We start from the raw sequence: 5488 nt of genomic DNA, 5'->3' as shown, positions 1-5488 counted from the left end.
TGGTTTAACCCTCTCTAGGATGATCAATAAAATACAGATAGACATTCATCTAGTACTTCTCTAGTTCTCTTGGTTTTGGCCAAGATCCATCTGACTTTGACGATGATGTCAGTAGCGTTATGGCCTCTTCTAAACCCAGCTTGTACTCCTGGTTGTTCTCTGTCAAAGTACCGTTCCAGTTGTTTGGAGGTGATCTTCAGCAGGATTTTGCTCGCATTTTGTATTAGTGATGATGCTGTTGTTGTTACGAGCCGTCGAGTTGTTTGCGACTCATAGCGACCCTATGTACAACAGCCCTAAACCCTGCTCTGTCCTGTGCCAATCGCACTGCCTCTGACACACCCAACCCGATTACACCAGTCACCGAATCAATCCACCTCATGGAGGGTCTTCCCCTCCTGCGCCGTTTCCACACTCTGTTGGATCATCTTTTTTGGGGGGAATGGGAATAAATATGAATCTTTTCCAGTCAGTTGGCCAGATGGTTATCCTACAGATTTCTTGGTTCAACCTTGTGGGCACATCCAGGGTAGCACCTCTTTGTTGAAATATTGTCAATTAGTAAGTTCTTCAATTCCTGGAGCCTTGTGTTTTTACCAATTCCTTCACAGCAGCTTTAACTTCCTCCTTCATAACTACTCATCATATGATGTTTTGTGAAATTCTTTAATGTCAGCTAATTCTTTTTGGTACAGTGACACTGTGTACTGCTTCCATCTTCTTTTGATGCTTCTTGGATCATTCAATATTCTGCCCATGGCATCCTTAAGTATTGAACTCGAGGCTTGACTTAGTCATTGCACATAGTTTTTATAAGGAACACATATGATGACTATATACATGGATCTCATCTGGTGGTCTGGACAAGAATCAGATAGAATATGTCTGTAGAAAGAATCACTGGAGAAGCTCTACATCCGCTGAGAAAACTATGCCAAGTGCTGACTGTGGAACAGGCCATGAACTACTCATAAGCAAGTTCAAACTTAAGACGAAGTAAATTGAATCAAATCCATAAGAACCAAAATTCGACCTTGCATCTATCCCACCTGGATTTAAAAAACCATCTCAGGAACAGATTTCAGGTCTTGAACCCCAATGAGCAAAGACCAGATAAGCTGTGGGAGGATAGCAAGAATATTATCCATGAAGAATTCAAAAGATCATTATTACAAAGAGAGAAAAGGAAGAAAAGACTGAGATGGGTGTCAGAAGAGACTCTGAATATTGCATTAGAGCATCAAGAAGCCAAAAACAAAGGGAAGAAATCAGGACATTAAGGAGCTGAACAGAAGATTCCAAAGGGCAGCTCAGGAAGACAAGACAAAGTACAATGATAAATTATGCAAAGAGCTTGAGTTGGAAAATCAAAAGTGATGAACTCCCTCAGCCCAAACCAGTTAGTTGTTTGGTAATTTATTGTGGAAACTTTCAGACATGTATACAAATCCACCAATCCACCACACAATTGGAACCACTAGGGATGGAAAAACAATTCTCATTTTATCTCTTCTCCTCCACACTCCCACAGTGCTGGGTTATTTTGAAGGAACTCTCAGCTATCACATTATTCCATCTTTAAATAATTCCTTGCGTACCGCTGAAGCCAGACTGAACCACAGTTGCTGGTTAGCCAAATCCCACAAGTTGAAAATTAGTTTTACAGGTAAAACATTTGCATGCGGTTTGATTATAGGGATGTATGACTCGGAACTCTTAATTAAGCACGATGTTATCGCCTGAAAAAATAATTCCGTTCTTTGTTGTTGTTGGTTGCCACTGAGTGGATTGCAGTTCACAGCCGCTCCACGTGACTGGGTAGAATTATCGCACAGGGTTTTCTAGCTACTTGTCTTTACTGGAGCAGACAGACAAGTTTTTCTTCTCTGGAGGTGCTGGTTGGGTTTGAACCACTGGCCTTCCAGATAGCAGCCAGGTGATTAACCACTGCACTACCAGGACTCCTATTCTCCTTAGTGTTGTTGTTAGTACTTCTTCTTCTTCTTCTTCTTTTTTTTATTATTTTGTGTGTGTCTGTACCGTCAAATCAGATCTGACAGGTACAGGAGGAGATTGTTCCTCCTTTTCTGGCAGAGCATCTGGTGGATCTGAACCGTGTACCTCTGGGATTGCAGTGCAGCTTCTTGCCACTAGGCCTCCAGAGCTGCCCTGTTGTTATTACTTCTGAGTTGGCTCATAGCCGACCTTCCAGCAAGTTTTCTGAGACTGTAAATTACATGGGAGATGATTGTCCATGTTTCTCCTGAGGAGAAGCTGGTGTATTTGAACCATGTGCTTCTGGGCTGGCAGCACAATTCCTTGGCCTCTAGGCCATCAGAGTTCCCTCTATCCTCATGAGTAATTGTGTATTATAAAAATTTATATTATTAGGTTAAACCAGGCTGCTTCTTGGAGGCAAGGATTCTGAGGCTTCGTCTGACATACTTTGGACATGTTTTAAGGAGGGGCCGGTCCTTGGAGAAGGACATTATGTTTGGGATGGTGGAGGGACAGCACAGGAGGGGAAGGCCCTCTAGGAGATGGATTGATTCAGTGACTGTGGTAATTGGGATGGGAGTGTCAGAGACAGTGCGATTGGCACAGGACAGGGCAGAGTTTAGGGCTGTTGTACATAGGGTCGCTATGAGTTGCAAGTGACTCGACGGCACATAACAACAACAACAACAATAATAATGTGGCGGAATTTGTTTTCTGTTATGTAAGAACTTATATAATTTTGTGAACCTCTTGATTCACAAAACCTAAAATATTCATTATCAGTCCTTTTATGGACAGAGCACTGGTGGCTTAGTGGTTAGGAGTTGCACTATCAACCTGAAGGCACCTGGTTTGAATCCATCAGCTACCCCAGAGGAACAACTTCCTCCCGTGTGATTAACTGCCTCTGAAAACCTGCTGGAGGGTCAGCTATGAGTTGGTTCTGACTCAATAGTACACAACAACAACAACAACAACAACAATCTTTTTATGTAGCCTTGGTTTTACAAGGTTAAACACATCTGGTTGCTTATAACCAGAAGGGAAGTGGTTCAAATCCATTAATTGCTCCACTGGAGAAAGATGGGATAGACATCTTTCTAAAGATTGTTGTTATTGCCATAACCAACACCCAAGAAGAGATATGCACACCCATATTTATTGTGGCTTTGTTCACAATAGCAAAGAGCTGGAAACAACTCAAGTGCCTATCAACAAATGAATGGATAGAGAAGCTGTGGTATATTCACACAATGGAATACTATGCAGCACTGAAAACCAAGGAACTTAAAAAAAAAGAAAAACAAGGAACTCATGAAATATTATACAAAATGGGTGACCCTGGAGGACATTCTACTGAGTGAAATATCTCAGTCACAAAAGGACAAATATTACATAGGGCCACTGTTGTAAAATGAGAATGACATCGGGGTTGAGGGAAGACAGAGAAAGAGGGGATGAAGGATGCATACTGCATGAAAGGAGATGAGGGAGAGGACTGTTTAAAAGGGATTCATGATTGAGTATTATCGTCATGAAGAGTCCAGAATGAAGGCTACACAGAGGAGTGGACTTGGGGGCAGGGATTGCACAACCGTGAAAGAATTTTACTTTTCAAGGAGAAGAGTGAATTGGGGGGAGGGGGTGGGCAGGGAGAAAAGTGCAATAATGAATGACTGGAAACCCTAATTCTCTGTAAACTTTCATGAAAATGAATAAAAAAATAAAATTGTGGTTATTGTTAAGTGTCATCGAGTTGACTCCTACTCCCAGCAAACCTATCAACAGCAGGTTGAAACCTTGCCCAATCCTGGACCAGCCTCCTGACACATGTCACGCTTAAGCCCATTGCTGGCGTCACTGTGTCTTTCCATTTCACTAAGGGGCTTCCTCTCCTTCTAAAGATCACAGCCTGGACAACCATACGGGGCAGCTCTGTGAGTCAGAAATGACTTGATGACATTGGGATCGGTTTCCGGTTTGGTTCTTTACAGAAAAATTCTGACAACCCCACTCTGAAAGGAGAGAGTATTTCAGACATCAGCACTATTACATCTTAGAGAATTAAGAATCATTCCTAAGATGATCCCATATCCAGAACCAAGATCTCATTACTATCAAGTCGGCTCTAATTCATAGTGATCTTCTTAGCATTTCTGAGGCTGGAAATAACAACAGGAAATTGCCCATTTTTCTCCCATGGAGCTGCTGGTGGAATAGAACCGCAATAGAGATATTTTGGGGTTAGCAGAACAATTCACAATGGACTATATGCCACAAGAGCTCCCCCATCAAATGAGCAGGTGATATTTAAATAAAGGATACAGCCAGGAAATTTAAAAAAAAAAATCTTGCGATGGGAAAGTCTGCTGTTAGGGACCTCTCCAGGGTACTGAAGAGCAATGGTGTCACTCTGGAGACTAAGGTGCATCTGATACAGGCTATGGTCTTTGCAATCACTTGTTATGCATCAGAGAGTTAGACAATGACTAAGGAGGATTGAAGGAGAATTGATGTCTTTGAGCTGTGGTGCTGGAGAAGGGTACTGAATGTACCATGGACTGCTAAGAAAAAAAACAGATTCATCCTAGAGAGGGTTACACCAGGCTGCTCCTTGGAGGCAAGGATTCTGAGGCTTTGTCTGACATACTTTGGATATGCTGTAAGGAGAGACTGGTCCTTGGAGAGGGACATCATGCTTGAGAGGGTGGAGGGACAGCGCAGGAGGGGAAGACCCTCTATGAGATGGATTGATTCGGTGACTGGGGTAATCGGGATGGTGTGTCAGAGGCAGTGCGATTGGCACAGGATAGAGCAGGGTTTAGGGCTGTTGTACATAGGGTCGCTATGAGTCACAAGTGATTCAACGGCACATAACAACAACGACAACAGCAGTGAATGTGAATGACTTCATTTGACTTGGATTCACAATCAGCACCTGTAGTACCAGCAGTCAGGAGCTCAGATGTTTTACAATGTGGCAGTTTGCAATCAAGAGACCTCTCAAAATTATTGAGGAGCAATAACGGCAGACAGAGGACTAAAGTGTGCCTACTTCAGACCGTGGTCTTTTCAATCACTCGTGCATCCGGGAGCTGGACAGTGAATAAGGATGACAGAAGAATGAATGTCTCTGAGTTGTGGTGTTGGAAATGAGCACTGAGTATCCCATGGACTTCCAAAGGAACAAACATAGATGTCTTGGAGAAGGTGCAGCCAGAGTGCTCCTTGCAGGCAAAGATGGCAAAGTTTTGTCTCGTATCCTTTGAGCATGTTGCCAGCAGAAGCTATTCTTTGGACAAGGCTATCGAGCTTGGAAAGGTAGAGGGTTGGCAAAAGAGGGAAAGACCCTTAATCAAATAATGGTTTGACACAGTGACTGCATCACTGGGCTCAAGTAGATCAGAGATTGTGAGGATAGCACAGGATAGGACGAGATTCAGATCTGTTGTCTGTTGGGTCGCTATGGCTTGTACTCGACTCAATATCT

Source organism: Elephantulus edwardii, unplaced genomic scaffold (assembly GCF_000299155.1).
Source record: "Elephantulus edwardii isolate Elephantulus edwardi_28Jun2011 unplaced genomic scaffold, EleEdw1.0 scaffold00208, whole genome shotgun sequence".
Taxonomy (NCBI): Eukaryota; Metazoa; Chordata; class Mammalia; order Macroscelidea; family Macroscelididae; genus Elephantulus; species Elephantulus edwardii.
This window is presented reverse-complemented; position numbering follows the sequence as displayed.